Below are 26693 nucleotides of genomic sequence, written 5' to 3'. Positions count from 1 at the left end.
CTCTTGTTTCTCCTGTTTTTCAGGGATCCCATGGCCATGTCCTTGCTGCCTTGAGTCTGTGAGGCCATACAGCCTCCCACCTGCGTCTACAGGGCTCTGTCCCTGTGCAGCCCCTGGACCTGCTCCCAAGCCCACTCCTCAGCCCAGCCTGGGGACTCTGCAAGCTTTAGGACTCAGAGGGGCACAGTAGCAGTCACGGTAGGTGGCATCCCCTCTCTGCTCCCTTCCTGGCTCCTGGGGATAGTCAGCTAAGACTTATTGGTCTCTGGAATAGGAAGGATACCTTCCTGAACACTGTGTCTGTCAGAATTCCCTTGGTTGCATGTAGCCAAAAACAGGTTTTAATGAAATAAAATTATCAACTCATGTCACGGCAGGGTCTAGAGATAGGTTGGGCTTCAGGCAGGGTTTGATCCAGTGGTTCGAACAATGTGACCAGGACCTGTTTCTGTCTGTATTTCTCTGCTTCTTTTCCTGGGTGATGGCTCCACTCCTAGGAGCATTTCACCTGACATGGTCACAAGATGTCTGCCAACACTTTCTGGGGCAACATGCTTCCAGGTTTAATTCTGGGATCAAGGTTGGAGACAACTTCTTCTTTCTTGATAGAACAAATAAAAAGCCTGGTGTTGATCTCTTGTGCCCTATTGGATCATTGTTTGGATCGTCCTGGCACTTTAACTAAGTATGCAGGTCCTGGAAACATGAAGGTGGGGGGGAGATCAGGGTCTGTCTTTCCCCAACCATGTGATCAGGAATGAAGGGTAGGTGTTTCCCAAAGGAAGCTTGGGGTCCAGCTGGCGTAAGGAGTCACCCACTGAGGGAGGCAAGTGACAAATGATCAGTGGAGTCTGTGCAGCTTGGACAGCTTGTATCCCAGATGTGCTGTGTGTCCTTGGGCAAATTCCTATGCCTCTCTGAGCCTCAGTTTCCTTATCTGATGGTGAACCCTGACGGGGCTACCATGAGAGCTACTTGAAATGACAACGTGTGGGAAGCACAGGCATCCAGCAGGTACTCTGTAAACCCTCAGTCTCTTCCCTTTCCATTTCCCTCCTGGGGAATTTGGAGCATCTTGTTTTCTTCAAACGGGGAAGGAGCTGCAGAGTGAGTGTTGTCAGTCAAGATCCCTAGAAGCAAAGTCTGACAAGGATTTGTAAACATGAGACTTATTGAGGGCGGCTCTTGGGAGAAGGGAGGAAGAGAAGAAATTGGAGCAGGAATGAGAGCCCAGGAATGAATGAGGTCATGGTCTCAGGGAAAGTCTAGCCTTGGGTTGGTCCAGGGGGGCCCTGGGCTAGAGTTGACACTGTAGGATTGCCACCCAGATGAGGTGGCCAGGCTTTTGAACCTCTGCACCAGTCAGTCAATGACTGGGCCATGCTTGTAGTGGCTCCTTGTTGGCAGAGCGCAGTGCTCTGGAGACAGGGTTGCCGTGAGCTGAAGCAGCCCACACTCGCAGCGGCCATGGAGGGCCTCTGGGCAAGCACCATCTCGTACAGGAAAGTAGGACCCAAGTCCCCAACCTGGCCCGTCCTGGAGGCCCCTGGCCTGCTGCCTTCCCTGCCTTTGGCTCCTTCTGCCCCAACCAACAGGGCGAGTCCCTTCCACCCTGGGGAGCTGGGCTGCCCGTCTTGGGGTCTGGTGGTGGGGTGGACCTTCATCCCCTCCTTTTGAGAAGCTTTTTCCACTCCAGGCCTCCCTGTCCTCCCTCTGCCCCTTGTGTCTTCTCCTCTAAGTGTTCATTGTTTTCCTTTCAACCTCAGCCATGTGGTTCCCCCACCTGCTATGCCCTTTCTTGCTCTCTACCCCATCCTCTCTTTAGGGCCTGTGTAGGTCTCTCCCACTCTGGGAAGCCTCTACTCACTGCTCCAGCCAGTGTTTCTCTCCTTTAGTCCTTCCTCCAGCTCCACCCTTTCTCCGGACGGAAAGGCCAAGGGCCAGTGTACACTTCCTTCTTCATGAGTACCCTGTGGGTTCCAGCAGCCATGCCAAAGTGTGTTGCTCTCTTTACCCTGGCTGCTAGGAAGCTCATGGCTGGTTTGTGGCCCATGTCTCCTAAATGTTCAGGATTCTGGCATAGAGTTGTTCAGGGGCCTTCCCTCTGGCTTCTTCTCTCTCATTTTTTCCTTCTTCTGACTTCTTATTTTTCAGCTTTTGCTGTTCTCAGCAGCCTCTAATTCTTTTAGAAGGTGGTGGGGTATAAATTATAAACAGCCAAGAGTGGCCTTTGTAGAAGCCTTCAGCTGAGTGCGAGGCTTTCCTCTTCCTAAGGGCAGCTGGTGTGGGAGGGACTCCTCCAGGTCCCAGGCTGAGCCTGTCCCTGGGGAGACACCCAAGCTTGACCATGGCAACCCTGGTACAGTGCCACCCTGCCCTCCGTGGGTCGGGAGGGACATTGTTCTGTTCCCTCCCCTCTCCGTCTCCCCCTTTTCATCTTATCAGAAGCTAATGAAAGAGGCTGGGAAACCCAATCCTCTGGTAATTAAATTTACTTAACGGGTATTCAAGTGGAGTAATGAGAAGTTTAATGCAGTGATTAGATTTTTCTTTAATTAATTAAAATGAGAACCATGTGTCTTGCCAGCAAACCAACTTGACCCTCTGCTTGGGAGCAGCAGACAGAGATGATGGGGGGCTTGGCTGCAGGGGGTGGGTGCAGCCCTCCCTTTCTTGGAAGTAAGCCCAGCTCTGCTGCCCACCCAGGGCAGCCCCTGCTTCTGCTCCCATTTCTGAGTTCTGTAGATGCCCGGCCTGGGCTGGGCCTGAGTCACCCAGGGCTGAGTGATCCTAGTCCCCGCACTCAGAGCTGAACACTGACCCAGAATGGAGGTTTCAGAGGGCGTTTGGCAAAAGTGGCTTAAAGCAAGGAGCGTGAAGGAGGGATTTCAGGCACTGGGAGTGGCAGGGGCATTTTGGGTATCACATCTCATTGTATGGTCCAGTGGACACCTTTTCCTGCATGTTTAGCCAGACCTTGGTTTACCTCTGTTGGCTCTCTCTGGGCTAATGGAGTGCGGCCATGGGGTGGATAATTGAGAAATCTGAGATAACCCAAAAACCACTTCTCCTTGACCTGGGAATGCATCCGTGCCAGAAGGATGCCCATCCTTGCTGTGTTTCTGAAGGCCAGTTAGGAAGGCAAGGAAGTATTTCTTGCCTTGGGCCACTTCTGCTGGGGTCAGCTGGGGGCTAGGGTAAAGGGAATATGGGAATCCCAGCATAGCTGTGTGGAGTGGAGTGGAGGACGGGCTGTGCCAGGGTAGGGGGTAGGCATAATGAGGACCCAGAAGACAGGGCCCCCACACCCAAAGGGCAGAACCTGTGGTTTTTAAGCAGTGGGTAAAGCTGGGGAGAATCCTGTGCCCTTCATGGTGGGGAGGCAGAGAAAACTTCCCCACACTGAGCCTTGATCCTGGACAGACTGGACCTTGATCCCAGTCCTAGATGGAGCCCTGATCCCAGCCCCACACAGCCCAGCATTGTCATGGGTATGTGAACAGAGTAACTCACCCGGTGCAGGGGTAGGAAGGGTGAAAGGCCCTGTTTGTCCGTCCTCGCTGCCAGCTTGTCAGTCCTCGCTGCCAGCTCTCTTGCCTGTGGGCAGGATTCCTGCGCCAGGCCCCACCCTAGTCTCTGGAATGGCCAAGATGAGTCAGATGTGGTCCCTGCCCACAAGGCTGGTGGGGGAGGTGACGAGCAAACAGGCACTGCGCAATCTGAGCTGAGGTGGGGGAGGCCCAGAGGGCTGGGGGACACTGATAATGCTACCTTATAGGGACAGGATTTTTATCCTTTTCATCCAAGAGGAAACAGGTGCGCAGGCACGGAATGAAAGCTGATCAGCCCGCGCTAGCTTGGTGAGGCGAGCTCCCAGAGTCTGCGGGCCTCCAGGCCTGCACACCATTGTTCCTGTGCACCTGCCTGGGAATGAACTTGCCCTGGAGGGGCTGGTCACACTGGCTGCTGGGCGTGAGGAGTCAGGGAGGCCAAGGGTCCCAGCTGGTTAGGGGACAAGCCCCAGGAAGGAGGCTCTCCTGCTTTCTTCGCCCCTGCTCTTCCCTTCTCCTGATTCCACTAGATTCCTCCAGATTCCTCCTCTTCCCCATTTCCCTTCTCCTCTTCTTTCTGAGAAACCAGGCCTAGAGAAGCTACCCAGCCCGCAGCCCACCACTTACAGGGGGAACTTGAGGCAGGGACCTGCCAAGATTGTGTGGGGCTCTGCCTCTCGTCTGTCTTCAAGGTTAGAGGGTCTGAAATCACATTATCTCCAGTGTAAACACAGGATGGCACTTGGAAACTCTTGGTGATGAGGTACACACCCAAGTTCACACTACACAGGAGACAGCCCCAGGGAGTCAGCCCTCTGTCCTCAGGCCCCGAGCTCCCCCTCCCTAAACCATGGTCTCACTGAATCCGGGAGTACTTTACAGGCGAGGGAATCAAGCAAGGTCAGGAACTAGGCCGACTCACACTGCTAGCCCGACAAGCTCAAATCCTAGGCCAAGCCACTCTCCTAGATGACCCCCTCCTTGCCTCTGGGCAGCTCCCCTCTCTCCCTCTTTCTCTCCAAGCCTTCCCTCCTCCCACCAGGCCTCCCTCCCCATCCACTGCCACATCCCTCCTCCCGCCTCGCTGTGTCCTCCAGCCAGAACCAGTGACTCTTCCCCAGCCCTCCCCACGCTTTCCCACCCCCAGGCCCTTGTTCAAGCTGTTCCAGTCCCCTGGAGCTCCTCTCCCCAACTCCATCTGCCCAAACCCCTTCCTCTTTCCAGGCTGGGCCCAAATGCCACTTCCTTCATGGAGACACCCTGTCTGCTGTCACTGCCATCAGAAGTCACCTACCACCCTCCCCTACACCACCCTGCAGCTCTCTCCTGCATCCTCCCCCCAAGGCTCCTGGAGTTCCTGTGTCTGACTTGGCAGCTGTGTGGAAGGCAGGGCCCCGCTTCCCAGGCCAGATCCCCCAGGGCCTGGCACATAATAGGTGCACAGGAGGTAGTGGGGGACTTGCCTTGGGAGCGGCTGCCCCTCTACAAACTCCACCCCTTCCTCAGCTGTCCTGGGCCTGCTAGTCCCACATGGCTCTGCTCCCGGGCCTGAGGAAACCAGCGCCATGGCTGGCCAGATGCTTCCTGGAGCCCTGGCTGGGGAGGATGGGGGGCTGGCCGGTGGCCCCAGCAGACTTCCCCGGGCCCAGGCTGTGGTGGGCAAGAACAAGGCACGTCCCATGCTGGTGGAGACACTCTTCATATCCCTCTTCCCAGCTCTACTCACTGGCTCTGCTGATGACTGGAATTGCTTCATGCCTCAGTTTCCTCATCTGTTCAATGAGGTGATGACGAACCGACCTGGGGTTGCTCTGAGGATCTGAGCCGTCAACACAGGGGAAAGCACACAGTAAAGACAGAGATACACCGTGTGGCTTCCCGACCGTTGGTCATCACCGTGGCCATGCGAGGGGGCATGAAGGCAGAGTGTTGAGGGGGAGTTTCCAGAAGGTGGTGACACATGAGCAGCAACTTGACAGTGAGGCCCAGAGGCAGGGGAGGACATGCCAAGAAGAGGGAACCATACAGACGAAGATCCAGAGGCTGTCTGGGGGACATGCAAGGGACCTGGCTCTGTCTAGAATTAAAGAACAGGTCAAGGGGAGATCCCAGGCTGCTGGAACACAAGGACTGTGTCCTGACTGACCTTGGGTGCAACACTGAGGACTTTACCCTACAGCCCGTTGAGGGAACACGGAATGGGGTATTTTTTCTTTTTTATTATTTGCTCATGCAAAAACATTGAAACAGTAGACATGTGTCCTGTTAAGTATGGAAGTTCCCTCTTTGCCCTTAAATCTTGTTCTTCTAAGATCTCACTGTTGTTGGTCTGGTGTGCCTCCTTCCAGAACTTTTTTTCTGTGCTTTGCAAATATATTTGTTGTCTGTTAATTTTTTTTTCCAGATTTTATCTTTAAGTAATCTCTTTACCCAACATGGGGCTTGAACTCACAACCCCAAGATCAAGGGTCACACGCTCCCCTGACTGAGACAACCAGGTGCCCTGTATATTACTTTGTGAAAAAAAGAAGTAGAATCATCTATTCACATTACTCTACAACTTCCCTTTTTCACTTTCCGGTGTGCTGTGGGCACCTGTTGGTGTCCCAGGGCACAGATTGATGGTGTCCCATTTGATGGTTGCCTAATATTCCCTTGTTTGGCCTGAGTGTAATTTATGTAACTAGTCCTGGGTTGATGGAATACGTAGACCATTTTCAATCTTTCACTCTTGCAAATGATGCCTCAGTGACCATCCTTGTGAATATATCTTGCTGACATGTGTAAGCATTTGTGTAGGATAGCTTTCCAGATGTGGAATTGCCCGACTGAAGGGTACGTTTATTACATTTGGGTAGGAACTGCCACAGTGCTCTTCCGGAAGGTTTGGCCAGTTTATGCTCCTACCCTTGGTAGCTGCGGCTGGCCATTTCCTCACACAGTCCTCCACGCTGAACATTATCAAGCTTTTTAATTCATGCTCATCCAGGAAAGCGTCTTGCTGTGGTTTCAACACTCGCCTTCTCCACAGCCAGGCTGAGCATCTTCTCATGCGGTTGGGGACCATTTGTATTTCCTCCTCTGTGAATTGACTGTTCATATCCTTTGCCCATTTTTCTTTCTTTTTTTTTTCTTTTTTTTATTGATATAAAGGAGCTTTTAGTATATTAGTAATTTTCAAACTTTTTGTCTGTTGTGTGTGTTGGAAATATTTTCCCTAGTCTGCTGTTTGTCTTTTTAACTTGGTTTATAGCCTCTTTGGCCGTATAGAAGCTTTAGATCTTTATTTAGTCAAATCTGTCAGACTTCTCCTCAGAGCTTCGGAGTTTCACATCCTGCTTGGTCAGGCTTCCTGCAAGGGTTTTAAGTGGAGGTCAGATTGGGGACTGGGAAAGATCGCTCTGATTGCCACTGTGCAGAGGGTGGGTGGAGGGGGACAGCAAGCCAGGGAAGGAAGCAGCTGAGACCTTTGCACTGGGTGGGAGGTGGGACGGGTAGGGGAATATTAGGGAGAAGGTGAGTTTGGGAAATATTCAAGGATTGGCTGCCCATGGTGAGAGGATGTGAGGATGAGAGAGGGAGAGAGAAAGGACTTCGGAGTGGTGCCTGGGTGTGAGGCTGGGGGGCTGTGTGGCTGGTGCCACCACCGCCCTTAGCTGGGGACAGGATTGGGGGGGGGGATGCATGCAGGGGCACGGCACAGATGAATACATGTATGCACACACGTACCTTCTTCAAGTTCTGGAGGCGAGCCATCTGTACTGCGGCTGCGCGGAGTGGGAGGGGGTGTGGAGTATCCGTTCCCAACCACGTACTGTACAGATGCGGCACCGCGCATGCGCACTCTGTCCTCTTAACTACCGTATGAAGCATGTCTTACAGGCAAGGAACCGACTCAAAGAGTTTAAGTAACTTGCTCAATGTGACACAGCAGTAAGTGACAGAAAGGTTCCCCCCACCGCCACCCGACACCTCAGATCTGACCCACCCAGACAGAATTCCCACGAACAGCGTTGAGGAGCCTTTCATTCACTTCTCATCTGACCAACCCAGTTTCATCAGGGACTCAGGACAAGTGCGGGAACCAGACTGCCTGGATTGCACATACAGCCCCATTACTTACACCGCTCTGTGCCTCAGTTTCCCCATTCTGAAAATGTGGACAATCACAGTACCCGCCTCACAGGGTTTTGGTGGAGATTAAATGTGTTAACGCCTAGGAAGTGCTTAGCCCATGAAGGTCTCCTCAGATGCTCTCTGGGATGAGCCTGATGACGGTGACGGCAGGCGTTTACCTTCATCTGTGTCTGTGTGCCTCTCTTTCCCTCCTCCTTCCCCTCCATCTTCCTTCCACCTGTCACCTCACTCCTGTGCCAGCTCTTACTCAGTTATCGGAGGAACTTCTTCCAACACTTGCCTTTGAACCTCTGTCCTCCGTTTTTAGCCCCCAAGCCCTCAGCAGACAGTGAATTAAAGGCCAGTCAGTCAGCAAAAACCATTCAGGGGAGAACAATTCAATGTTGCACTCAGGGAGTCCTCCCCCAAGCAGTTCTAGTCAGGCATTTTCTGCAAGCCCGTGCATTCATCCCAACATTATCCGGTCTCCGAGAACCAGACCATAACAGCCCGATCTAAAACTCCTTCCTCCCCGAATGGAGATGCTCAGGTGTGTTTTTGGCAGGGGGTGAGGGGGTTCTGAGCTGACCTCAGCCCAGCCAGCTCTCCCCTCTAGCCATAGCCATCACCAGATCCCTGACCGTGGGATGAGTCATTCTCAGCATCACTGGCCAGGAAACTTGCCCATAGGAAACAAAAGCAGAAAGCACAGCGGATTCTGGGCACAGTTTCTTCCCATGAACCTATCCAAGCAAATCCCTGGCTGTGAGGGTCTGTGCAGGGGGTTCAGACTGGGTTAAAACTTCAGGTCTGCACCCAGTTAAAAATTTCTTGCCAAACTGACCAAACTTACCATTATGGATTTCTCATCATCAGAATAAACTCCCAGGTGAATATGGAGCAGTCACTGCCTGTTGCCTGTAGGATTTTGGTTTCAGTTGCATGGTTGTCAGGCACACCTGTTTATTTTGAACCCGATAATGGCAGGACTTGCTTCAGTGCTTCCCAGGGGACAATTACGCCAGATGACACAGAGACCCCCACCCCAAAACCTCCGAGAGAGGATTCTTTATGACTACTTTTGGGAAGCCTGGTCCCCGGGTCCCCAGGGTTCCACAGGGCCTGTCCTCAGGTTCCGCCAAGCCTGGCTTTGTCCCTGGGGTTTCTTCAACATCTTCCCCAACCTTCAATCCAAGCCCCCTCCTGAAGTACACCCCAAGACCTCTGCAGGGTGCCATGCCACACTCTGATTTCTAGCTAACGTGGCCCAAGTTCAAAGCCAGACCAGTCTTTGGATGCACATACTGACACCAGCATCAACACTCATACATAAGAAACTTTTGAAGTTTGCCCTTACAGGGGAAGTCAGTCTTTCTTTCTCTCTTTCTTTCTTTCTTTCTTTCTTTCTTTCTTTCTTTCTTTCTTTCTTTCTTTTTAAAAGATTTTATTTATTTATTTGACAGACAGAGATCACAGGTAACCAGAGAGGCAGGCAGAGACAGAGGAAGGGAAGCAGGCTCCCCGCACAAGCAGAGAGCCCGATGGGGCCTCAATCCCAGGACCCTGGTATCATGACCTGAGCCAAAGGCAGAGGCTTTAACCCACCGAGTCACCCAGGCTCCCCAAGGGGAAGTCTTTCTAACAGTGGCAAGGAAGCTATATGGTACCCATTTTTTTTTTTTTTTTTTTTTTAGGAGGGGGTGGACAGGAGGCAGTATAATCCTCTACAGACAAATCTTACTTTTTGGAGAAAATGAGGCATCACAGGGGGCATTTATGGACATCAGGGGCTGTCCCCTCGGGTTGCCTGCCAGAGCCCGCTGTTATCTGAGGGGCTGCCTTTTCTCCCTGTTCCCTGTGTTGTCCCGCAGGAGTGCACAACATTTAAGGCAATAATTGCCAAAGTGAAGTGCCAATAAGTTCAAAATATAAGTGCATAATTCAGCTTGCAGCTTGCTCTTGTTTGTGGCTCCAAGGCCCTCTTGGCAATCCAGGACAGACAAGTAGAGGGCCCCAGGGCCTTTCTAAAGCTGATCCCAGACGTAAGCCAGTGGTAAAGCCCTGAGGATGCCCCAGCCTTTGTTCTACAGTCAATTTCTTTTTTCTTTTTTAAAAGATTTTATTTATTTATTTGACAGTGAGAGACACAGAGAGATAGGGAACACAAGCAGGGGGAGTGGGAGAGGGAGAAACGGGCTTCCTGCCGAGCAGGGAGGCCGATGCGGGGCTCAATCCCAGGACCCTGGGATCATGACCTGAACCCAAGGCAGATGCTTAACAACTGAGCTACTCAAGCACCCCCTAATGTCAATTTCAAGCCCTTAAATGTAGGCCAAGGTCCCAATTCTCATGGAGATTCTACCACTTGCCTCTGCTCACACCTCCCTTCTCCAGGTGGGAATTGTCCTGCTGATGGATCCTGCTACAGGGCCTGAAATTTCCCCCTTTTCCCTGTGACTAGGGAACACTTGAAATTGAGGATTAACATACTTCTGTCCCCCTCTGAAATCCTTGTTATTTACGGGCTTGCAAATGGAGCTTGGTTCTCTCAAATCAGAATGTCATCCAAACATGTTCTCAAACCAAATATGTCAAGGTCACAAGCCCTGGTGGCCAGGGGAGATGCAGTAGGGTTGGCAGGGTTGTGCTGCACTAACAGGTTCTCTGGGAACTCTCAGTGATTTAGCACAACTGAGGTTCCCATATCCTTCCTTTCTTTACAGTCTGACCTCACATTACGTGTCCAGTATGGGAAGCAGGGAGGGTGATGGACTCTGGTCTGTACAGTAGTGCAGGGACCCAGACTGATAGAAGCTCCACCATCTTGCAGCTGCCCCATCTGGAACATGTGCTCTCTTTCAGTCACCATAGCAAAGAGGAGGAAATGGTAGAGTCGCACTGTGCTCTTAAATGCCTTTGGCCCAAGAATGACACACGTCACTTCTGTTTACAACCCATTGGCCAGAACTTCTCATGTAGCCTCTGTTAACTGTAAGGAGGCTGAGGAAAGGGGACATGGTGCTGGGATGAGGAGGGCACATAGGAAATGCACCCAGACGTTCAGAGACCAGTAAACTCCTCTATACGAGGGGTGTGGTGGGACCACTCTCAGAGCCAGGGTTTCAGAAGAGCCAAGGCCATAACTTGCTGTTCATCCTTTCCACCTGAGGTGGCTGAAGGTGGGGGAAGCCCAGAGTGTCTAGGAGGGCCTGATGGGAAAAGCTTTGAGGAAGAGTCCCTATGGGTGAACAAGCCCCTTGGCAGGCCCAGGTCCAAGGCCTCCACTCACCTGGCTCTAGGTTTGACTCAGCCTTTCCTCCCTCCTTACCCCATTGACTGCTTTCGATACCAACACCATCCCATCAAATGAATTTCTCAAGAGGAGAAACAGGAATGAGAGTGAGCGTGAGTTCAGTTTTGGAGAGAGAAAATCCAAGAGGAGACACCGAGAAGCTGCTGTGTCTTAGTCCATTTGGGCTGCTTGAACCAAACACCACAGCCTAGGGTGGCTTATAAACAACAGAAGTTCATTTCTCACAGTTCTGGAGGCTGGGAAGCCTGAGATCAAGGTGCTAGCAGACTTGGTGTCTAGTGAGGGCTCACTTCCTGGTTCACAGACAGCCATCTTTCCATGTGTCCTCATATGGCACAGGGACCAGGGAATCTCTCTGGGGTCTCTTTTGTAAGGGTGCTAATCCCATTCATGAGATTCACGAGACCTTCATGACCTAATCCACTCCCCAAAGCCTCACCTCCAAATACCATTACACTGGGCTTCGGTTTCAACATATGAATTTGGGGGTGGAGGGAACACCCACACTCAGTCTATGGCACATTGGCTATGAGCCCAAGCCCAAGAGATACCTTGCCATGAGAGAGAGTGGGAAGATACTGCCTTTCTTCCAGGCTTTCATGCCTTCAGCCAATGTGACCATTGTGGGCCATGGAGTGTACTGATTACAACTGTGGGGTCTGATTCCGGAACACCTGGGATTGAAACTTGGCTTGGCCCCTCATCAGCAATGTGACCTTGGGCTAAGTACTTCCCTCTGCCTCAGTTTTCTCCTCTTAAAATGGAGATATTGAAAGTATCTCTTTCTCGGTACTCTCTGAGTACTCTCAGAAGTACTCACAACAGTACTGGGCACATGATAAGTGCTCTATAAATGGTAACCCTCATCACTGCAGCTGCCACCTCCACCATCACCATCACCATCACCACCATCATCCCTATCATCACCATCACCATCATTACTATCACCACCATCACCATCATCATCACCATCACCATCAGCACCATCATCCCTATCATCACCACCACCATCATCACCACCATCATCATCACCATCACCATCATCACCACCATCATCCCTATCATCACCATCACCATCATTACTATCACCACCATCACCATCATCACCATCACCATCAGCACCATCATCCCTATCATCACCACCACCATCATCATCACCATCATCATCACCATCACCACCATCGTCATCATCATCACCATCACCACCATCATCCCTATCATCGCCACCACCATCATCACCACCACCATCACCATCATCACCACCATCACCATCATCATTACGATCATCCCTATCATCACCATCATCATTGTCCTCCAGCACCAAATACTAAGCTAAGTGCTGGGTGAGTAGACATCAAAGTCCTGATAGGGGAAATGGAAAATAGATAAATAATTAAATTAAGATGATAATTTCAAATAGAGATGGTAGGAAAACAATAAATCAGGTACATGAAAAATTAAAACCGGGGAGCCACCACTACGTGTCTATTACACTGACATCAACAAAATGGGCAATGCCAAGTCCAGGTGAGGATACAGAGCAAACTACAACTCTAGTGGGTTGCTGTAGGGAATGTAAAATGGTACAGCCACTTTAGAAAATGGTTTGGCAAAAAATAAACAAAAAAACAGTTTGGCAGTTTCTTATACAGTTAAAAATATGTTTACCATATAACCCAGCAATCCTACTGCTAGTTATTTACCCAAGAGAAGTAACAACCTATGTTCATGTAAAAACCTGTATGTGAATATTGATAGCGGCTTTATTCATAGTCACCACAAGCTGGAAAGAACCCAAATGTCCTTCAGCTAGTAAATGGATGAACAATTGAATACTGCTCAGCAATAAAAAAAGAATGAAACTGGGAATAACAAAGAAACAACGAAGGTAAATCACAAATGCATTATATGCTAAATGAATAAAGCCAGACTCAAAAGGCTACATGGAGATGATTCTGTTTGTCTGACATTCTGGAAAAGGCAAAACTATAGAGACAGAAAATAGATCAGTGGTTGTTAGGGGCCGGGGTTGGTTGGGAGCTGGCAGCAAAGGGACACATGGAGATTTGTGATAGAATTGTTCTCTGTCTTGATTGTGGTAGTGGTTACACGGCTGCTGTGTGTGCAACTGTCAAAACTCAGAACTGTGCACTAGAAAGAGTAAATTTTACTCTAGGTAAATTATAGCTCAATTAACCTGCCTGGGAAAAAAGCTCTCCGTGAGATTGCTGAGACAGGGAAACCCGAATGACAGATCAGTCAATCAGGGTCGTGTGACATGCACACGGAGGTCAGGGAGGGCTTTTCTGAGGAGGTGCCTTGAGCTGAACCTGGATCAGGAGAAGGAGCCAGGCCTGTGAGGATCAGGAGGAGGTGGGGGCCCTGGACAGAGGGAGCAGCAGGGTGGTGGTGTGGTTGGCGCTAGGGAGGGAGGAGGCCGGTGGGGGGGGGGGCGGTGGGGGGCATATATAGAGGGTGTTGGAAACTCATGTGGGTCAGGCGGCCCAGGCGGAGAAAGGAGGAGAGGACAGGAAACAGCAGCTTGTGACCGCGTGTTGGAGGAGGGCAAAGGATGGTGTGATGGAGGGGCACCCTAAATCAAAGAGAGGGGTCAGGGACCCCTCCTCTGGGGAGGAGGGATCAGCCAGGCAGAGACGCACAGGCTGGGCCAGGGGACCAGCATGGATGGTGGGGGGTCCTTCTGGGAGCTTGCGGAGGGGTGGTGTTGTGGGCAGTGGGAAGGCAGACACTGGCCATCCTGGGTTGAGCAGCAGAAGCCCCTCTTAGCTGCACTAACCTTCCTGCTCTTCACTGCAGTGCATGCTGGGACTGCGACCAAGAGGCTGCTGCTCCCCCGGCCCCCAGACACTGATCTGTTTGCCTCCCGGCGCTGTCTGACCCAGGTAGGGGGAGAGCAAGGGGGCTTCAACTGTCTCATGCCTCTGTGTTGGCGGGAGGGCTCTGGGAGCGAGAAGCAGGCTGGGCCTTGGTGAATGAGCCCCCAGCAGGGGCGATGTGTGGGACACATGTGGGGTTCGAAGGCTCTGGCCGCAGTAGTGCCTTCTGGGGGTACTGAGGGGCACTGAGAGGCCCTAGGATATATAATTCTATAAGCCCAATTGTTCCCTGACCCACTTGCTAGCTGTGGTCTGTTCAGTGCAAGCCCAATTCTTGCCCTGCGCACACTAGCTAAGTACCTCGGCTCTGGTAGCTTTTGTGTCTGTGGGGGTCCCTTTGCTGTCACTCTGGCTTCTCTCTGCCACAACAACACTGCACCACCTTGTGGTGCACCAGCCTTGTGTTTGTGCTTCCCTGAGTGACGGCTCTTCTTCCAGAAGGCCCCGGCTCTTGGCAGGACTCCCTGTGGGGGCCGAGGTGCTCCCCCAGGCCCCAGGAGCAGCCCAGCTCACTTTCAGTCCACTTGGAGTTTCTCTGCTGCCCCTCGGCACTCCAGCTGGAGGCTTTCAGCCCCAAAGGTGGGATGGGTTGTGGGCTAGGCTTGCCAGAAAAATGTACAGAATGACCAGTTAAATTACAGCTTCAGACAGATAACAAATCATATTTTAGCATAAGTATATTCCCAATACTGCTTTGGCTATACAATTTTTGCTAAATCTGACAATGCTAGTTGTCTGAAGCCCTAAGTCCCCCTCTTCTTCTGGTGAGTCCTCCCTGCTGGGCCCACTTTGGTTCCCTTAGCTCAGCTGCCTCTAGTGCCTATGACAGATGTCCTGGAGCTGGGCGTGGGGGGAATCTGCTCAGGTCACAATCAGGAGACCTGGGGGTTCCCCCAAAAGCCATTGAGAGTGGTCTCAGGGTCCTTGCTGTCCCCCATGTGGCTCTCTGATAGCAGAGTCCCAGCTGAGGAGGTCATGGGGTGGGGCCATATCCTGGCCTCTGTGCCTGTGAACAGAGCTGTGAGACAGGCCTGGAGCTGTGAAAAGAACTGAGAATAGAAAATTGTTTCACGAGCTTGGAAGCCAGAGTGCTTGGGGTGTGGGGTGGAGGTTGGGGGCAACAGGGATAAGACAGGGCCAGACAGTGGAGGGCTTGGAATGTCCTCTTTCTGCATCTTGCAACACTGAGGACACGGGAAGTTTTCCCATGGTGAGTGGAGTCATTTTTCTGACCAGTAAGGTGATGTTCTCTGTGTGTCCTCTACCTGCCTATCCAACAACCCCAAAGCATTTAGAGCTTTGAACTGTGAGCCTTTCCCACCATCTCTTCCTCCCCAGGACTAAACACTGCTAACTAGTTCAATATGTGTCCCTCCAGACTCTTTCTTCTGTGTGCTTAGAAACATAGTTTAAAGATTTTATTTATTTATTTGACAGAGAGAGAGAGATCACAAGTAGGCAGAGAGGCAGGCAGAGAGAGAGAGAGAGAGGGAAACAGGCTCCCTGCCGAGCAGAGAGCCTGATGCGGGGCTCGATCCCAGGACCCTGAGATCACGACCTGAGCCGAAGGCAATGGCTTAACCCACTGAGCCACCCAGGCGCCCGGAAACATAGTTTAAAAGCAAAAACACAGGCTCATCCTAGTGACACTGCTCTGTCTCGAGTTTTCACCTGACAACATACGGTATAGATCATGCCAGAGTTCTTCCCCATCCCTTTATGCCCATTGTTTGGGTGATGTTTAACATATGTCTCGGTCCTGTCGGTGGCCATTCAGATTGTTGTGAGTGTGTGGCTGTGTGCCAATCTCCCTCAGGGGCCTCCGCATTGGTACCCCGTATGCCCTTCTGTTACAGGTCCTTCAGGAGTGTTTCTGGAAGTGGACCAGCGGGGCCAGAGGGCACACACCTTTCCAGGTGTGAGCTGTTCGGCCAGGTCAACCTCCAGAAGGTTGTGCCGACTTCCCACACGCAAGAGGCCTTGTCCCCTCATCCTTGCCAGCTGTGGGCATTAGCAGTCACATAAGTCTCTGCTTATCTGTTAGGTGAAATGGCTTTTCTTTGGCATTTCTTTGATTACGAATGAGGTGGAGCATATCTCTGTCGGTTTGGGGCCATTTTCCTTCCTTCATCTGCGAATCGTTTGGGGCCGTTTTCCTTCCTTCGTCTGTGAATCGCCAGTTGATGGCCCATCCTCAGCTGGGTTTTCTATTCTTCTGTCCATTCATTCAGCATGCATTTACAGAGCACCTGCGGGTGGGGCAGTGTTTTGGTTACAGGCCTAACAGAGAACAACACTGACAACAGAGACCTGCTCCCTGGAACTCTGGCTCTAGTGGAGGAGAAACAGCCCAGAGAAACGGATAAATGAGTGAAATCTAGTGTGTGTGTTGAGTGTTAAGTGTGAGGGAGGGAAAAATACAGCAGGGCAGGGGATGGGCAAGGTTGGGCCACTGGGTCTGCTAGTCAGGAAGGCCTCTCTGGGAGATGGCGCTCTGGCAGCACCGGCAGGAAGCCAGGGAGTGAAGCACGTGGGTGGGAGCCTTGAGCGCCAGGCAGGCTGGGTCTGGTCGGGGCTCACTTAGAAGGCCAGAGCGGCTGGGTTATGGGGAGCGAGAGAGAGCGGGAGGTATGGCCGGAGAGGGATCGGGAGCAGAACACTCAGGGCTAAATGGACCACCCTTGGCTTTTATTCAGGATAAAGCTAGGAGTCATGGAAGGTTCTGAATAGTGGCATGATGGGATCTGAATTTCGTTTTACCCAGATCCCCTTGGCTGCCCTGAAGGGGCCAGGGAAGCAGTGAGATCAGTCAGTAGGGTGTTGTAATGATCTAGGGAAGAGATATGGCAGGGTCTTGGAGTGGGAGGGGGGCTCAGTGGGGGTGGGGAGAAGTGGATGGGTTCTGGGTGCGTGCTAGTGGTAGAGCCAATAAGATTTGCTGACAGATTGGATGAGGTGGAGTGTGTGTGAGAGACAGACAGTGAGCCAAGGACAACTGCCTTAGTCATCTCGGGCTGCCATAAGCAAACACCACAGGCTTGGGTGGCTTAAACAACGCACATGTATTCCTCACACTTCTGCAGACCAGGAAGTCCAAGATCAAGGTGTTGGCAGACTAGATTCTCGGTGAGGACCCCTCTGCTTGGCTTGCAGACAGCCACCATCTCACCGGGTGCTCCCCACCCCCCCACCCGGTCTCTAACTTATTCCCCCCATAGAGAGCCCTGGTGTCACTTCTTCTTCTAAGGACAGTAATCTCATCAGGAGGCCCCGCCCTCACAACCTCATCTCATCCTAATTACCTCCCAAAGTCCCCACCTTCCAGGACCACATTTAGGGGTTAGGGCTTCAGCTGATGATTTTGAGGGGCACACACATTCAGTCCATAACAGTGACTCCAGTGGTTTGGGCCCAAGTAGCTGGAGGGGTGGGGCTGCCATCAACGGAGACTGGACAGACAATAAGGAGGAGTGAGTTTGGTATAGGGTAGGAGAGGAACTCATCTGTGGACAGGACAAGCTGCATAGTGTGTGGGGCTTGGAGCAAAACGAAAATGGGTAGCCCTCTCTTTAAAAAAAGTATTAAGGGGCGCCTGGGTGGTTCAGTGGGCTGGGGCCTCTGCCTTCGGCTCAGGTCATGATCTCAGGGTCCTGGGATCGAGCCCCGCATCGGGCTCTCTGCTCTGTGGAGAGCCTGCTTCCTCTTCTCTCTCTGCCTGCTTCTCTGCCTACTTGTGATCTCTGTCTGTCAAATAAATAAATAAAATATTAAAAAAAAAAGTATTAAGAGTTGTGAAGTGATAATAGTAGGGCATTCAACCAAGAGCATGAAACCACACTCGGGCACACTGGTGAGCAGGCCCCTGCTGGGGACATGCAAAATGCGTCCTACCCGCAGACATTCCAGAAAGGTGGAGTTGACAGTTGGATGTATGAGGCTTGGAGTTGGGGGGGGGGGGGTGGGGAGTGCAGCTGGAGACACAAATCTGGGATTATCAGCGTAAAAGTAGTATTTCAAGCCTTGAGATCAGTTGAGAGCATCAAGGGAGTGGATATACCTAGAAAAGAGAAGCACCAAAGACTTGGTTGGCTGGAGGGCCTCCTTCAGTTAGAAGTTGGGGGAGGAACCAAAAAGGGTGAATAAGAAAGGGCAACCAGTGAGGTATGAGGTCCTGGAAGCCAAGGGCAAGACATGCTTCAAGCATGAAGTCAAGTAAGATGCAGAGGAACATTGATCATGCATTAGCTTTGGGAGATCACAGATGACCTTGGTTTCAGTGATGGGGAGGGGGCGGATGTGTGAAATGCATCTTATTGACTTGCAGGAACAAATTGATTTATAAGGGTTAAGGGATTTAACCCTTTATCTGTCATATGTTGCAAATATTTTTTCACAGTTTTGTGGGGGTTTTTGTCACTTAAGTTTACAGAGCTTTTCTTAACCCCTTGCATGTTGAAAACTCTCCCGTGGTCAGGTCGGGCACTCTTGACCTTTACAATTTCCGGTCTTCCCCAACTACAAAGAATCAAAAATGTTGTTTTACATTGTTTCCTAATTGTTCTTGAGATTTAAAAATACGTAAATCTGTAGTTCATCTGGGATGTTTTTGTGTGTGTGGTTTGAGGTAGGGATCCAAGTATTTTTTTCCCCAGGTGACAGCCTGTTGATTTGATAAATCACCGAGTAAGTTTTCCTCTCTGCTCTGTAGCTCCATGGCCATCATTTGGTCCCACTGATCTGTGCCTGGGGAGACATTTGGGAAGTCAAGAGAATGGAGGCTTGGTCACTGATGGGGGGTGGAGGGTGTGGGGGCAGGAGTGGAAGCTGACACAGTTGCCTTCAGCGAGAGAAGAGGGAAAGGGAAGTTAGGGAGGATGGGAGCTCTCAAGTCTGGAGGGCCTCCTGTGTGCCCTCATAGTTCTGCAGGGGTGGTATTCCGTATACCCATTTGCAGATGAGGAAACTGAGGCTCTGTGAGAATTCATCTGTGATGAATTGGTGTCCAATGGCACCAACTCTTAGGAGGTAGAGCTGAGACTGGGAGGCAGTTCTCATGTTCTGTCCACCCAGGTGAAGGGAGAGGCAAAAGGGAGCGGTTTCCAGGAAGGCTGGAAGGGCTCCAGGTGCAAAATACATCCCCCCACCCCACTCTGCTTCCCCGTCTGCCATTTGGCTGGGTCTTGAAGGTTTTCCCATTTTGAAGAGGAACCTGTTAAAACCAGAATACTCCTGGCAGGGAATCACACGTTAAGTTTACAGCTAACATCTTAATTATCAGTTAACACCTCTGCAGGGATTAGCCGACAGCCAGCTGAGGACACAGAATGGGGGCCGGTGTGATGTGTATCTGGGCTGGGAAAGGCCAGGAATGGGGAGGGGTGATAGAGGAAGAGGCAGGGACACAGCAATTCACAGCTTTCTTCTGGGCCCTTGGGAAAGAGAGGGAGGTGGAGCTGGATCCAGGTGGTGGGGTGGGTTGCGGGATGGCAGCTACTCTAGGAAGCCTGGGGCTGGGGCTCGTAGAGGAGCTGACATCTATTAGACGCTTGCTCTGTCCTGGAAGCAGAAGAGGCTGGTCGCATTCTCAAGCTTGGCCTTGAGAAGGTCAGGAAATCAGCCACCCGTTAACTATGTTGGGCAACTGTTGGCAGCAATCACTTGGAGCTGGGAATTGTCTCTGACACCCATAGACCGAATCTGTCACCTAGTGCTGAGGAGCAGTCATGGGAGAGAGGCTGAGGTGTCTGGAACCTCTTCTAGTCTTTGGCAGCCAGTCTACCCTGCCAGGGTCAGGGCTAGGTGTGAGCAGGGTCAATTTCAGTGTATGACCAGGGTCAGGACTCGGTTTGTGACTGGGATTAGGGCTCAGTGTGAGAGCAGGGTCAGCACTCAATGAGCGACCAGGGTCAGGGCTAGGTCGGAGCTCAGTCTTCAACCAGGCTGAGGACTCAGTGTGTGACTAGGGTCAGGGCTCAATGTGTGACTAGGATTAGTGTTCAGTGTGTGATCGGGATAAGGGCTCAGTGTGAGAGCAGGGTCAGGACTCAATGTGAGGCCCCAGGTAAGTACCTGGCAGCCTCCCAGCCCATTGGTGCAGGAGGGCGGGGGATAAAGAAAGATGTCACTGGGTGTCTAAAGCTAGCCTTTCTCTCCCAGAAGGGCTTCCTTCCCCCTTTACTTCACTCTGCACAAGGGGACTGATCTGTGTCTTTGGGGGATATCATGAGCCTAAAGGTGACCGGCCATACAACCATTCTTCACTCTCTGGACTCTGACAGCCTTCCTGGGATCCTGGAGTTGAGACCAGCTTCTCCCTCATCTCCTCTCTTCCTCCCTGTCTTTTCCCTCTGCTGCTCTCCTCTGCCTGCCTCCCCTGGTCTTGTACCCAGTTGCTGGCAATCAGACCCTGAGACTCCCAGACACCCTTCCAGCTCGAAGGAAACTCGGTGTCCAGGTCATGGTGCCACTACGCCTAGGATTATGGGAAGAGTCGCAGGCTGGCTGGGTGTGCTGATGAGGGAGTGAGGCGAGGGGCCTCCCCGCGGTGGCTGAACTGTCTTTGGGGCTCCAAAGGAGACTGAGGCCAGATGGAGCAGGAGGACTCCATTCTGAGGCCCAGGGAAACTGGGGACCCTTGAGGCAGGAAGCAGCCACAGGGGCACCGGCACTGTTTGTCCTACAAGGGGCTAGCCACTGGCTGCTTTGGGTCATGCCTCCTCCCTGTCAAGAGGCCTGGCTTCTCTGCCCCGTTCTGTCTCCAGCTGGCGGTGTGACCTCAGGACAGGCCAGCCTGAAGCTGGACCCCAGTGGCTTGACCTGAGACATGGCTGGGACTCTGGGCCAGAGCCCCCAGAGGCAGGCTTTGGGAAGCACAGAACGTGGCCTGCGTTCATGTGCTTCTTTGGTCACGGTTTTGGCTCAAGAACCGACTCTTGGGTGCTGGCTCTGGGGACCACAGAGGGGCCTTAGGGAGGACCAATTCTCCATTCTTGTGGGAGACCCTGATGTGTGAACTGGAGGACAAAAATTGGAGGCCCCAACCAGGGATGTGGCTGGCGCGTGGTTTTTGTTCCATTTCAAACAATTTGGTTTTTTACAATGGAGATATAATTCACATCCCATAACGCTCACCATTTTAAAGTGTACCATTCAGTCTTTTTTTTTAGTATATTCACAAGAGGGTACAACAATGATTGTTCTCATTTCAGAGCCTTGCCCATCACCCTACAAGGGAACCCTGTACCCATTAGTGGTTACTCCCCACCCCGCCATGCCCCAGGCCCTGGCAAACACTTATCTATCTTCCTTCCTTTCTTGGGACTCGCCTAGTCTGCACACTTCATATGGATGAAATCATGTACCAGGTCCCCTGTTGGGTCTGACAGCTTTCCCTTAAGATACTGTTTTCAAAGTTTATCCACACTGTAACATGTATCAGTATTCCTTTTTATGGTCCAATATTAAGAAGATACCATATCTTGTTTAAGCATTCATTCATGGGCATTCGGATTATATCCTCTTTTTTGGCAATTATGGGAGATGCCTCTAGGAGCACATGCGTGTCTGTCCTTGTGCTTTCTGTGCTTTCATGTCTGTCCTGGGGCCGGGATCCCTGGGCCCTGGGCTGACTCGGCATCTCTGCCTCAGTCCGGACAGGTGCTCTCCATGCTCAGGTCCCACCCCTTCCGATGGCATCACTGTTCCCCTTCACTCTCGGTCATCTCCTCTCCGGCCCCTAAGTTTTCAGCCTTTGATTACAGAACAGTGGTGGAGGGAAATGTGGGGGTTGTAGGAGACAGAGAAGGCTCCTGACCCAGAGAGGGGTCCTGGAGGGCTTCCTGGAGGAGATACCACTTGAGCTTACTGAGTCCCAGTGGACATTTTCTAGGGCAAAAAGAGTCCTCCTGGAGGGAAACAAAAGCAGGAATGTGTGAGACCCTCCCCGCTTTCCCCACCCTGGTGGGCAAGCACTGTAAGGGGGGCCCCAGGGCCCAGCCGACATGCCCTTTCTCCCTTCCTCCTGTGCTTACCTTCTCTCCATCTTCTCTCTTGCTCTTCTCTGCCATTTGCCCAGGGAACTGTAAGGAGCTTGAGGGAAGGGGACGATGAGGGAGTGAGAAGCCAGCAGCCCCCGCAGTGAGAGCCCAAGCAGGGTGGGCAAAAGGATGGAGAACTTCGGTACTTCCTTAGCTGGGGCCAGAGTCTGAGGACCTCGGGCAGAGGTGACCATAGGCCTGGACACCTTGTGTCCCCAAATGGCATCTGCTTGTCCCTCCCTTGGGTGTAGGGGAGAGATGGGATGGGCCCTGCCAGGCTAGACGAGGCCCAGCGTAGGGGCAGAGCTAGAGGCCCAGCGTAGGGGCAGAGCTAGAGGCCCGGACCCAGAGCTGTGTGCCCACTCTCCCAGGCTTCTGCTCTGCTACCTAATGGGTAATTACACCCTGACATGCACGGAGGCGAAGAAGGGATTTTCTGTGAAGCAGAATCCCCCGTGAAATATTCAGGCCATGCTGGGCTTCACTTCCCAGCCACCTAATCGCTGCTGCTTGGCTTGGCCACAGCTTGAGGGGCCACACGTGTCTGGAGGGCCACTTGGGGCTTTTTATTTCCTTCTCAGTGGGGAGAGGTTTCCATGGACTAGGAAGGACCTGGGCTTTGGACCTAAGACGCTGCCTGCGCGTGCATGCACGCTTCCTGTTTTCTAGCCCGTGCACGCTGGTTTATGAACTTGGCCACAAGTGTGTTCTGGGTGTGCCCGTGTCTGTGTGCAGACACACTCTGGCACGGACGGTGCAGCTTGCCAGCTCTCTGGGTTGCCTTTGAAGATGCTTCTCCACTCTGCCCTGATCTCTGGTTCTCAGGGCTAGAGGGTACGTGTGACATCCTTTCAGGGGGATGGCTGCCCCAGTGTGTGAGTTCTGCCTGTGCCTGGCATGGCACACAGGGTTTTGACAGCCTTGAAGCCTCGCCGGCTCAGGGGCTCGGGGATACCAGATGGCAGCCGGCCTGCTGTATGCGTGAATCAGGCTTTGCCTGTCTTCTGACTTCAGCGTGTTTGGTTTCCACCGAGTTTTGATTGATCGATGTGGGGCTGGGAGGGTGGGAAGGACATTTGCTTCTGAGAGTTCACTGAGCTGGGACATGTCTGTCCCTTTGTCAGTGTCCGCCCACCCCAGCCCCTCAGCTACCCCACTGGTTTTATCCAACCCATAAAATCTTATATTTGCACAGAAGGTCTGAGCGTCACCCTACTAAATCTTGCTTTTGCAAGTTCATTCTCTCTTCCACCTTGCACAAGATAAGCGGGACTAGAATTATCATACTCATTTGGCTGATGAGGAAACAGGTCTGCAGAGGCAAAGAGACACACCTGAAGTCACTCAGTGAACCAGGGCTTCGAGCAAGAGCACTACCTCCTCCTCCCTGCCCAGGGACCCTTGGCCCCCAACCGCACCCTGTGGCCCCGGGTGGAGGGGAGCTTGCCCAGAGGAAACAGGCTCTAATTTCATGAATGAATCCTGCTGGCCTGTGCTTCTCCACATGGAGAGATGGCCCCAGGGCTCTTGCCATCTCTCGTCTACATCAACAGGCAGGGCCGCAGGAGGCAATAATATTGATGTCCATCATTGATATTTCTTTATTGTGGCTGTAATTAGCAATTCCTCCATGGCTGAGGCCCGATCTGGCAGACAAGTGGAGACGCTCCGGCTTATTCATGTCAGCCTGTTAATGTCACACTGACAAGGCTGATGGGGGATTGGCCTTAGGTAGGGAGGAGGAAAGGCGGAGGGCTGAGTAGAAGGTCAGCAGCGCTCCCCTTCTCCCCCAGGGACTTGCTGTCCTTGATCATGGTCCTCTAGAGCTGCCCTCATCCCATCCCCCGGGAGCTAACTTCCCAGGCTGGCTTCTCCATTCCATGGCCCCTCACCCCTCACTGTTCTGCTAGGCTGGCTTCCATTGAAGAGTGGCCTCTGCACCCCCCGGGGAAAGCCCATAGGTGTCCACGCAAGACAGCCAGGGAAGATTCTCTGGAAGCCTTCCCAGGGAGCTAGAGGCAGGAGAGCAGCTCCTCAGCCTTCTGCCCTGTGCCAGCTGGGAGAATCCCCCCCAGGCCTGCCACAGTCATATCTGCATACTCCCAAAGGTGCTAGCCTCCATGATAAGGGAAGCACAGCCCCTTCCTGCAGGTCACTGCACACGGCCGTGCGCTGTTTCAAACAGGAGGGCTAGGATGAGCCCTCTCAGACCCCTGGGAGTCTCCTTGTCCACCACCTCAGGCTCCCCTCTTCCCTCCACTCCAAGAACTTCTTCCCTCAGTGTCCCTCCACATCCTTCGGTTCCTTGAGCAGATGAAGCCAAGCCAACCATCATCCAGGGAGTAGTTACTCTGCCTTGATATCTCCCCAGCGCCTAGATACCAGCCTGCCTGTTTGATGCGTTCCTAGTGTAGGGCTGCTTGGCACTAATGGTAAAACTAGCTTTAGGGGCCACTCTTGCTTCTGGACTATTTATCCTGTGGTGGGTTCTGTTAAAAGCATCTTACAAGAATCGGATCTTCAAAACAACCCTATGGGGTAAATACATTTATCATCCCCATTTTACAGATGAGGAAAACTGAGGTACAAGGAAATTGAACACACCCAAGCCCCTGCTGAGCTGCCCTCTCTCTGCCTCCAGCTGTAGTCCATCAAGTCATTTCCTCCCCTGCCTCTCTCCTTCCTGGGCTCCCCAGGACAGGAAACGGTCATGTCTTCCTTGGTCCCCCTGCCACGCCCAGTGCGGGGCCCACAGCAGCCAGCATAATTGGCAAGTGAGGGTCATGGTGTCAACAGCACAGTCCTCTGAGCGCTTCATTCAGCAGATGGTTCCTCTTCCATGGTTCTCTGGAGAGCACCCATTGCCCAGGGAGCCCTGTGTGCTCTCTGCAGACTGGGGTCTCGGGTCTCGTGCACTGTATGCCCCGCCCATGGCGTTTTCCACATGAGGCCCCAGCATCTGATTACAAGGTTGCCTGATGCCGACAGAGGCAGACCTACCTGCTGGGTTACATCCCCCCGCCCCGCAAAGAGATTTTCGAAGCTGCATCTCAGCTCATTCTGGAACTTGGCAAGGAGGCCAATTCTTTTGTTGGACAAACACTTGCCTACCACTATGTACTCGGACCCCAGGCCCTATGGAGGGCCTTCAGCATGCTGAGATGATGGGCTCTCAGCCCCACCCTGGGTGCACACGGCCTGTGGGGGACAAAAGCTGAACCTGACCTGACCAGGCTAAAACTTGCCCAGGGGAGGCAGTACCAGAGCAGACTCTGATCGTGGGCAGGACACGGGAGGAAGGCAGCCAGGAGAAGGTGGTACTTTCAAGCTGAGGAAGAGGGAAGGGGACTCCAGCCAAAGGGAACAGCCTGTACAAAGCTCTGAGTCTGAGTGAGCAGGTCGCGCTCAGATGGCAAGATCGATTATAAAACACGCAGGTGGGTGGGCCTGCTTGAGGAGGGGTGGGGCTAGTCATGGGAGCCATTGGGAGGGTAGGTTCACCCCTACCCCTGGAGAGCCTGTGAGGACAGTCCCTAAAGGCCAGGGCATCTACAAGTGGTCACAGGCCCAGGGCACATTGCCGGGAAGTTCAGTATATCTCCTTTCCTGCCCAGTGTGGGGTGGTGTGTGTTAGGCTAGCGTCCATGGGGCAGGGGATGCTGTTCCCTAGCATGGTGTCTGAGGCAGCCTGGGGGAGGCCATGTGAGGACCAAGGGCCCTCTGACTGCACGCACTGGCAGGCTGCCTTGGGCTCAGGAACCAGACGCTCCCAGACCAGAGCTGCGTTCCTCTGAGCCGTACCTCCCAGCAGCCAGCGCTCCCAGCCCTCTGTGCAGCCCCTCCAGCGGGGTCCTCAGTGGAGGAGGGACATTGAGGTCCCCATGGTGGTGGGACCCCACCCCAGCTCACTCACACTCAAGCAGTGGCTGAGGTAGGGTACTTCCCGCCCTTCAGAGGGATATCGGGGTCCTTGGAGAGGACGAGTCCCTTCGCTCTTGGGGTCCAGGGCAGAGTCAGGGTGTCATCAGGTGGGGTGGAGAGTATGCCTGGCTGGACTGGAGGTGGTACAAGGCTCCGGAAGGGCAGAGGTCAGACAAGGAACCCCAGAAGGCTGGCAGAGGACAAGACTTCCCTCTGGAGACTTACTGCCAGAAGGTTTTCCCAGATTTGTCTTGAGCACCTGGTGGCCAGGCTTGGGGGAGAATTTCTCCCACCTGACTCCTGGGGCCCAGAGCAGCCCATGAGGGAACCAGGCACGGCCTGGCCCAGCTTCACACATGTACAAGCATGGACACACACCTGTCCACCTGTGTGTGCAGCTCACGTTCATGCATGTGCAGGCTTGCTTCTGTCGGTACACCCAGGCCTCTGTGTTCATGTCATAGGTGTGCCCCTGTTATCTATGTATATGGCTGGATGTCCAGATGAATGAAGAGGGTGTCCTTGGGAGTACAAAGCCACCTCTGTATGAGGATGTGAGAGCTCCCGGACACAGCCAGCACCCCACAGGACACACCCTTTTCTTCCCACTGGACCTGGAGAGCTCCCGAACCCACTGCTAGCAGGCCTGGGCCCGGCTCTATGCAGCCTGTCACTCCCAATTTCCGGCCCTGAGTGCTCAGGTGTGAACTTCTGGGCACAGACACTGTTAGGGGGAGGTGGGCATCACGGGGACAGCTCAGGCTGAGAGGGCTGTCCATCCCTTTTTCATGTTCCCCACCCATCTCTAAGTGCCTGCCATGGGATCCTAACAGGGAGGCTCCCCCTCCCCACCTTACAT

The 26693-nt window shown here is 52.8% G+C and overlaps 1 protein-coding gene across 6 annotated transcripts in view; it reads left to right on the top strand.

Moving 5' to 3' along the window:
- The window catches only part of LINGO1 (leucine rich repeat and Ig domain containing 1), a 190933-nt gene that overhangs the window by 116383 nt on the left and 47857 nt on the right, over nucleotides 1-26693 (top strand). For 5 of the 6 annotated variants that reach the window (XM_046010162.1, XM_046010159.1, XM_046010160.1 and 2 more), the window contains 2 exons: nucleotides 24-198; nucleotides 13798-13883. The gene's annotated coding sequence lies outside the window, so the exon portion shown is untranslated. The remainder of the gene's footprint in view (nucleotides 1-23; nucleotides 199-13797; nucleotides 13884-26693) is intronic. The other variant, XM_046010161.1, reaches the window with a different exon arrangement.

This window comes from Meles meles, chromosome 6, assembly GCF_922984935.1.
Source record: "Meles meles chromosome 6, mMelMel3.1 paternal haplotype, whole genome shotgun sequence".
Classification (NCBI taxonomy): domain Eukaryota; kingdom Metazoa; phylum Chordata; class Mammalia; order Carnivora; family Mustelidae; genus Meles; species Meles meles.
Note: the sequence above shows the minus strand (reverse complement) of the source record. Positions and strands in the feature narration are given on the sequence as shown.